The following is a 9,777-nucleotide window of genomic DNA, read 5'->3' as shown; positions in this document are numbered from 1 at the left end:
TCCCATCATGCACTGAGCACTTCTCCACTTCTCTCTGCCCCCCCCACACTCATTTATTTATTTTAATACATGTCAATAACTATGTTTCTTTTTTCTCCCATAGTCTCTCTCTCTCTTTCTCTCTCTCTCATTGCAGATAACTCTGACTCCAGAACTGCAGGACAACAACTATTATTATTATTATTATTATTATTATTATTAACAATGATACTTAATAGTAATTAATTATTATATGAATTGTTGCTGCTATTATTAATAATCAATAACTTCTTTACACTGTTTTCATTTTAACTAGTCAGAGCTGATACCTGATGGTGCTCAAGTCTTCTCGGTCTCTCTCCCCCTCCCCACTATCTCTCTCTCTCTTCTCTCCCCTCTTTTCCACCCATCTCTCATCTCCTCCCCTTTTTTTTTTTTGCTTACCCCAACCAGTCGAGGCAGATGACAGCTCCCACATTGAGCCTGGTTCTAGAGGTTTCTCCCTGTTAATGAGGGAGTTTTTCCTCCACAGTCACTGAACTGCTGCTCATTGCGGGAACTGTTGGGTTTCTCTATATTAATACAATTTTAAGGTCCTGACCTTCAATGTAAAGTGCCTTGAGATAATGTATATTATGATTTGGCGCTTTACAAATAAAATTGAATTGAATTGAATTATCATACATCATCACACATACTTGTTAATTAGTAACAGTGCAGAATTTACAGAGGCCACATCCCTATCTGATTACTGAAAAAGACAACAAAGTATAAAACACTTTTTTTATATTGGTCAAAACTAAGCTGGAAAAAAAATTATTGATTTTAAATTATTTGTATAGGGTCCACTGGGACACCCTTCTGTACAAAGCGACAGGATGGCCAGTTCACTGATTGAACCCGAACAATCCGTTTGACTCCACCCATGCAATATATACCCTATCATTTTCTGATGAAGAACCTGACATGTCCACAAAATCTATTTAATAAAGTTTTTGTCTCGTACACTGCACCATAGCCATCTTTTGAGGGGTATAAGATCCTCAGTACTGTGTATGGCCTCTGCGTGCCTACGTCTGGGCATGCACCAATGAGTTGGTGGATGGTGTCCTGGGGGATCTCCTCCCAGACCTGGATAAGGGCATCAGTGAGCTCCTGCAAAGTCTGTGGCGGTACTTGGCAGCGTCGGATGCACCGATACATAATGTCCCATCTCAATTGAATTTAAGTCAGGGGAAAAAGTGGTCCATTCAATGGCATCGAGGCCTTCGACATCCAGGAACTGCCTACACATTCTGGCCACATGAGGCCGGGCATTGTCCTGCACCAGGAGGAACCCAGGGCCGACTGGTACAGCGTAAGGTCTGAAAATCTCTCTGATGATTTCATCCCGGTATCTAACAGCAGTCAGGGTACTGTTGGCTATAACATGGAGGTCTGTGCGACCCTCCAAGGATATGCCTCCCCAGGCCATCACTGACCTACCGCCAAACCAGTCATGCTGGATGATGTTAAGCCTAGTTTATGCTTCTGCGTCACGTCGACACCGTACCTACGCCGTTGACGTGACAGTCGTCGAGCATTCGAAGTTCTGCGTCGAGGGAACGCGTTTCTCAGCAATTCACCGCCATGCCGCTAGGGGGTGTGGCTGTGTGTTTGTGTGGTTATAGCCGAATCCTCACTTTTTCTTCCATAAAGTAAACAACAGTAAACAATGGCGACCAAGGTGGAGCAGCTGTATTTGGAGTTGGAGCTCATCAATATTGAAGAACAAATGCTTATATTGCAAATGTTGAAGCGCAGGCGACAGAGAAGACGTTTGCAGAGGTGGTTTGTACGACGAGGAAGAAAGACCTGAAAAAGCAACTGCTGGAACTTACGTTCTGAGCGAACCAATCACAGCGCTTATGGTCCCCGTCAACGCGACGCGTAGTTAAGATTTTTTGGAGGTGCGCGTCAGGCTACGGCGCAGAAGCATAAACTAGGCTTTACAGGCAGCATAATGTTCACCTCAGCTTCTCCAGACTCTTTCACACCTGTCACATGTGCTCAGTGTGAACCTGCTCTCGTCTGTGAAGAGAATGGGGCACCAGTGGTGGACCTGCCAACTCTGGTGTTCTCTGGCAAATAACAATCCAGTTGAACAGTGCTGGGCTGTGAGCACAGGTCCCACTAGAGGACGTTGGGCCCACATGCCGCCCTCATGGAGTCTGTTTCTGACAGTTTGGTCAGAAACATGCACACCAGTAGCCTGCTGGAGGTCATTTTGTAGAGCTCTGGCAGTGCTCATTTGAACCAAAGCAGGTGAAACTGATCATTATCACTTGTGCTTCCTAAATGGACAGATTGATATCCCTGAAATTGAACTGACTTCCTGTTATACTGTGACGATTAAATGTTCCCTTAACTTTTTGGAGCAGTGTAGTTTTGTGTGTATCCAATGTGGACAACAGGATGTTGTGTGACATATTCTAGTGTGTGCCCAACCTATCAAAATAATATTCAAATAAATAGACGTGTGCAATCAGTTAGGTCATCACCTGTGCATACAAAAAAAATGACTACAATGATACATTTATGTTTCTTTTGCTTTTTGTTCACAAATACAACAAACACAAATCAGCAGAAGCAACTGCTTCAAGGACATCAAGGGACTTGTTTTTCTTCCTGTGAGCACCACAGTTTGAGTAAAGTTTCTTCTTTCAGCCATAAACGAAAAGCACATCAGCTCTGAGATGGAGGTAGTTTGATGTCATGGCTTTATAATCACTCTGCAAATATCCATATGGATGGCATCCCCAAAACATTCCATAAGAAATTCCGCTGAGTTGCCATTATATTGATTTTGTATTAAACAGGGTCTAAGGGCATTTTCTCAGATCTTCTAATTTCTCCTCAGATTGGCCTCATTTGTCTGCTGGTCTGTTTTGTTCTTGTTTATATATGATGAATATTTAATAAATTCAAAAAAATACAAATTACAGCAAGAGTGTCCTTGGGCAACACACTGAACCCCAAATTGCCCCTGACTGCTGTGCCAGCAGTGTGAGTGATGTGTGGTAGAGAAAGTGCAGCACAGATGCAATGTTTGTGTGAATGGGTGAATGAAAAAACTGTAAAGTGCTTTGAGTGATCATCAAGACTAAAAGCACATATCAATACAGACATGTGATATGTAGTTGTCTTTCTTTTTACTTCTCCGTCTTCTCATGCTCCTTTGTTCCTGATGTTACTGTCAGCTGGGATTACCACATCTATCACTATTGCCCTCTTCTGCTCTTTGTCCACCTTCACTATGTCCAGTTGGTTAGCCAGCAACTGTTTGTCAGTCTGGAATCTGAAGTCCCACAGGATCTTAGCTATGTTTTTCTTGGTAATATGTGCCATTGGATCTTGGGTACCTCTAGTCCAGTGGTTTTCAAATTTTTTCTGACCAAGGCAGCCAAAATAGCAAGGCACACCTGTATTCTTCTTCATGCCCTTGTTATCATCCATTGTAACCCATGTTTCACTCTTTATTTGAGTTGCTCTCCTTCACACTGGCTGTCAGTCAAGGTCTTTGATGTCACACACTAATATTTTCCACTATCTGACAATTTTACCAATGGCAGATATTAGGGTTCCAAAGGTTTTTAATGATAATTCCATTTGATTTGTTCAAATATCTATATATGAAAGACATTTTTAGAGAATGAAAGCTGTAAACTGTTCAAGGAAACCTCTTACTTAGGCCCTTCACAATAATCAATGTTTGTTGAGTGTGTGTGTGTGTGTGTGTTGTGTGTGACCACCATTATAATACATCATCATGATCTACTGCTGCCATCAGGATCCACCATCAGCTGCCACCTCGATCATGGTCCACCACTATGATCGGAAGCCAGCACGATACAGGATCCACCATTACTATCATGGAGTAACACACTGAAATGATATTCATTAACAATTAAATAATTGTAATGTGAAAAAAAGATTGTATATTTTCAAAGGTGTGACAAACATTTTTAGTCACACTTCACATATTTAAATGGTCGTACTCTGGTGCCCTTTAGTAGTATAGTAGTATTACAATAATAATATTATAAATTTCTCTCAAAATCCCACTGAACACCTGGATTTGCCTCACAGCACCACACCATTTTCTCAGGGGCATCTTTGCACAGCCTGCACCTTGGGTCTTGTCTGCTGTGGTAGACCCTGGCCTCTCTGGATCTTGTGCTCAGGGACTGTTCTTGTGCTGCTATGATTAGAGCCTCTGTGCTATCTGTAAGACCAGCCTCTTCCAGCCACTGGTAGGATCTCATGATATCAGCCACTCCCTCCATCTGTCAGTGGTGCATGCTGTACATGCAGGGGCTTGATCCTGGATAGAGCCTCTGAAGCTCACTAGTCCTCAGCCTAACATATGCAGCAGTAGCTCAGTCCATAGAGATTTGGCTTGGGAACCGGAGGGTAGCCGGTTCAAGACAAGCATGTACTAAAAAGTATGGAAGGTGGACTGGTAGCTGGAGAGGTGCCAGTTTAACTCCTGGGCACTGCTGACGTGCCCTTGAGCAAGTACCCCCAATTGCTTGCAGGGCACTTCTCCAGGGCTGCCCATCACTCTACCATCTCTCTCCGTATTTGCATGTCTATGAGCCCTTTGTGTGTGATTGTGGGTTAAAAACTGCATGTATAAAAAAAAATTGTGTAATAAGTATTTCCCATAGACTGTATATAAATAAACCTATATATATATACCAACAAGACCACTTCACTGGACTTAAAACACCCAAAAAGGACCTTTCCCTCTTTTTCATGGACGGGTAACACAACTGAGCTTTATTATTACGCTAGGCTAAGCAAAGGACTGTTTAATCCTATTTCTATTTCATGTGATGTTTATAAGTTTGACTTGTGTTGCTGTGATATTTGGTAATATGTTATTTGAAAGTTAATGTTAGTTCTGTTATGCTGATCACTTTCTTTGCATGCATCTAACTACTTTCTTTAACCTGGCACCAACACCTCACACACTCCACAAACTTAACACCTACATGTGATCTCAGCCACATGGTCTCATCACTCCAGGGGGCCTTTTGTCTTCAGTGGCCAGCCGCCATTTTGGCACTCACTCACACACGCACATGCACACTCGCATACACATCTGTATATAGTAAGTACGCCTTTTGTTAGTTTGTGTGTTTATACTTTTATTATTCTCATAATAAATGTTTTTCTTCAAAACACGTCTTAGGTAATGTTGCATAAGTGTAAATTTTGCCAACCTCTACACCATCAAGAACTCAATATCCTTCAACTTTGCTAGCTATTGATGTGGTAATGTTGGTTATAGTTATTTATTTAATTATTAATCAGAGTTCCAAATTTGTAGTCAGTAATTTCACGAGACTTATTCAATAAATTGGCTATCTTTTCCCTTCCTTTGAAGGGTGGTGCCCCGATTTATCTTTTATCAGTTTCATTATTATTTAATATTAATATTTTTAATATTAATAATTCTCTGATAGCCACATTTATTGACTGCCCAAAAGCACACCATTTATTGGTGCCCCATGTGAAGGAAAGTACATAATCGTAGCCCACGCAAGGGAAAGTACATAATCCCACCCCACGCGAGGGAAAGTACATAATCACAAGATTTTTGGTGCTCCGTGTGAGGCAAAGTCATTAATAATAACATTATTTTGATACCACATGGAGCACAGCAGAACATCAAGTATCAAAAATAAAAGTACTGATGGTGCAGAAGCATTTCAGTTACCAATCATTTTGTTTTAATATACTGTAGTACACAACAGAGGTGGAAAACTAAAAAAGTAAAAATGTGCCATGTAGTTCTGCCACATTTTGATTCCACTTGTGCACTTAAACAGGTGATATCATTAGCTAGTCGACCTCTGGCAAAACATCATGGTGTGTTGCATCGTGTTGGTAGATTGGCTGTCATATCACGTTCGTGAGTTCAGAAAGACACGTTTTCAACTTTGTGACTATGCGCACCTAATGCAAGGAGAGTTTGGAAAATATTTTATAACGTTACATACAAACAAACAAATGCGAACAGTCACTTTACGTTATGCACTAAAAAGTTAAGAATCCGTAGGTGTTGATGCTAACCGTTAAAGTTAACTTTGAAGTCATCTAGCTTCAAAACGACAACACAAACCGACATGTAACATTCGGTAATTTGCATCATGAATGACTTCTATAACGCTACTATTTTACGGCACCTATATTAATGAAGAACACAAAAAAACATCCATTTACTTTCTGTGGATAATAAAATCTACAACTCAGCGCTACTACACACGCTCACTCACTGGTCTCTCTCGAATTAAAAGGCTGGTGAAAATGTCCCTCTCAAAATGTCCTCCTCACCTTCCCGTCCTGACAATGGAGGTGCTCTGACAGTGGAACCTGCACCGGAAGCGACCTCACAGTAGAGGTCTGCAGCTAGCCCCTTCTCAACACGGCGAGGATCTCCTACGCGGCCGCCGTTACCTGCTCGGTGAGCAGCGCTCTCAGCGCCGCGACTTCAGCCGTTTCTTCTCCTTCCTGTACCTGCAGGAGAAAGTCTTCAGCGGTGGCGTTGATCCGTTCATGTACCGACACCCGCAGCAGCTGCACGGCGGACATTGTCCTCCTTTCTGCACACTTCAAGTCTCTGAGCGAACAAACACAGTCAGCGGCAGGTAAACAGAGACACAGAGTTCAAAGCCAACAGTGACCCCTGCTGGAGTGGAGGGCGACGAGCAAACTAAAGTACTAATACTGCACAAGTGAAATTCAATTCAATTTTATTTGTATAGTGCCAAATATATATATAGAGAGATATACATTATCTGAAGGCACTTTACATAGAAGGTCAAGACCTTAAAATCGGATGAATATAGATAAACCCAACAGTTCCCACAAAGAGCATGGGGATACTAGGGGAAAATGGAGTCCAGTAAAGTTAACCCCAATATTAAAATATCAAGTAGGTGAGCTTAAAAAGTGTTAAAAAAAGAGTTAAAAAGTCTTGCGAGATGGAAACATGATGATCATTTGCAAGAATGAAGAACAGAAAGAACAAGGATGAAGGAGGTGGGGTAAAGTGATGATGCAGGAGGAAAAGGAAGCCATCCATATCAATTTAGGCAAAGAGTGGAAGATATTTTCCAAGGGCTCTGCCTGGGCTGCAGTGGATGCGCCACAAAATCAGATTTGTAAGTGGTCCTGAATCGAGGTGAGGCTGGGGAATTTGGCCACCAAGGTGGCAATTGGTACTTTGCCGGCAAAGATGGCTTTGGGGCCTCTTGCAACCAAGATGGCTCTTGGTCCTCTGGTGGCAAAGATGGCATTGGGGCCTCTAGTGGCCAAAATGGCCCTGGGGTCTCTGGGGACTCTGGTGGGACTTTCATCTGTTTTAAGCAGACAGATTTTTTCCTGAAACATATTTTCATGAATTAAATTAAAAGTTGGGGCTGAGGCCACCCTTCTGAAAGAGGAGTCAAAACAGTTTCAAGAAAAGGTACTGCAGGTAGCGGACCTGGGGTGCAGGGTGGAGGGGCTGAAGTCTGAACTTTTATATGCATTTTTTTATCTGGTCTATTTTCCATTAGTTACACAGGGATTCAAAACATGCCATACCCCACTATCTCTCTATACACAATACCCTCATGTATACATATATAGACAGACAAAGAACATACCTAAAATTGGTCGTTGGTGTGTATTTTGTGCCTGCCAGTGGATTGAAGGGGTCTGTCTTTGTTGCGGGTAAGACCAAAGTCTTATAACTTCTTGGATCAATGAAGTTCTCTCTGTACTCTGTGGTCTGTAGGGACCCAGTCTGGGCTCTCTGAGAACTGGGCTGCTCACTAGATATCAGTGCACATAGTGAATACTATATAAGTTATTAAGTTTGTACAGCATTTTAGCAATAAGGCCATTCAGAATGTGCATAAGACATGCAAAACTCCACTGAATGCCACAGGGGATCCTTTCTTCCTGTAGACATCCAATTTATATATTATTTTGTATTTTTCTGCACATATCCATTAGTAGAAATACATGTAGAAAATGTAGAAATGCAACATGTGCTGTATTTAAGTCTGTATAATTGTTTTGTCAACATTCATATAATTTGATAACCTCATGTTTAAGCATCATGCAGGAGTAAGTCTGATCACACCTTTTTGCAGACGGATCACAACAAACACTTCCTGTAACTGCAGCTCACAGAACTCCATTGAAAATAATTTGGCAAAACATAAGTAGGTTTGAAATTATTGTTTTGTCCATACACAATCCCATGAAGAAAATATGGAGATAAGGATCATCTCACCTCATTGATGGGCTTCGCTGACTGTTGTTACGGTGTGTGTTGTTACGCTCCATTCTTTCACAAGTAAGTGGTGAACCGGTGTTGTTCCAAAAAGTCTGCCAGAAAGTGATTGCAATCTGCAGGAGTGTGTGCACAGTCTGTTAAAGTTGTATCGCCTGTTTATCTGCTTCTACAGTTGCTTTTGAATCAAACTTTCTTATCAATAAAGTATACAGATTTGTTTATCTATACTGTGAAAACAATGGTATATAGTTAAGAAACATTTAAAGGTTCGGTGTATAGAAATTAGTGACATCTAGTGGTTGAGTTGCATGTTTCACTGAATACCTCTCATGTCACCCTCCCTTCCAAACATGAAGGAGAACCTGTGGTAGCTTTCAGTTTTCATAAAAACTCAAGGGTGATTAATTTGTCCAGTTTGGACTACTGTAGAAAACATCTATCTCCATAGGGAGGACCCACTCTTGATGTAAATATAATGTATTGAAATGGCCCATTCTTGGGTAATTATAATAACAATTCAATTAAGGAAATTACACAATAGTGAAAACATAAAGGATTATTTCATATTCAATTTCTGTCGACAGATCCCTGTAAAATAAATCTTATACACTGAACTAATAAGATTTATGGATGGGTTACACATAACATAAAGACATTTAAATATTATTTTGTACCTGCTCTGGGTTTGTAGGAGCAAATTGATGGTTCTGGATGTTTGACATACCTTTTCTTTTTGCAAGAAACTGAATGCAGCTCCTGTTTTGTCAAGTGTTGTTCTGCTTTAAAATTCCTTTAGCACAAAGGCAAGATGTAAATCAAAGGGTCATATTCCTTTAGAGTGGTTTCCATGTCCTTAACATGAAAAACACTTTGATGCCTTTGATTTCTAAAGGTCATATTGATGCAGTATAACTGATAATTGATTCATTAAATGATTTATTCAATTGATCAAAGAAGAAACATCACTTTGATGTTGGTTTCCACCTGCCAATTAACCGAACCGAATGTTTTGTGTGCTCAACCAATTGTGTCTCAATTCTGAAATTGTGTCAATTGTGTTACAAACGTATTTGTATTTGCAGCATATGTTGTAATTATATATTTTCTACAAATATTTGATCGTGTTTGTGGAAAGGTAGAGCTAACTCAGTTAAACTTGACAGCAGCAGCACTTTGGTCAACTCTGGTCACTTTCAATTATGCTTTATAAATGCACTTAATTTGATTTTAGAACTCTTAGGATGTCTGATCTACTGACAACAAGGCAAGAGGGTCATCAGCCCCAGGTCCGAACGGTGTCTTGTATACAAGAACACTCCTGATATACTATGCCTCTTGTGTTTTTGTTTTTTTTTGCTTTTTCTAATTAAGTTTGAGGATGGATTGCCATTATAGTAACATTGTAACACTTTGTGACAGAGTGTTCAAAGTTAGAGGAAATGTTTTAAAAATAAATACATTTT

General features: G+C 40.6%; 1 long non-coding RNA gene across 1 annotated transcript; it reads right to left on the bottom strand.

Annotated features, from left to right (window-relative positions):
• Positions 1-6,762: 6,762 nt before the first annotated feature.
• On the bottom strand, positions 6,763-9,141 carry LOC109625575 (uncharacterized). The gene is made up of 4 exons (XR_011240701.1): positions 8,989-9,141; positions 8,312-8,427; positions 7,677-7,844; positions 6,763-7,410 (listed from the first exon to the last, which is right to left on the bottom strand). It is a non-coding gene; the product is annotated as an uncharacterized lncRNA (long non-coding RNA).
• Positions 9,142-9,777: the final 636 nt, after the last annotated feature.

The sequence above is a fragment of the Paralichthys olivaceus genome, chromosome 3 (assembly GCF_024713975.1).
Source record: "Paralichthys olivaceus isolate ysfri-2021 chromosome 3, ASM2471397v2, whole genome shotgun sequence".
In the NCBI taxonomy this organism is placed as follows: Eukaryota; Metazoa; Chordata; class Actinopteri; order Pleuronectiformes; family Paralichthyidae; genus Paralichthys; species Paralichthys olivaceus.
Note: the sequence above shows the minus strand (reverse complement) of the source record. Positions and strands in the feature narration are given on the sequence as shown.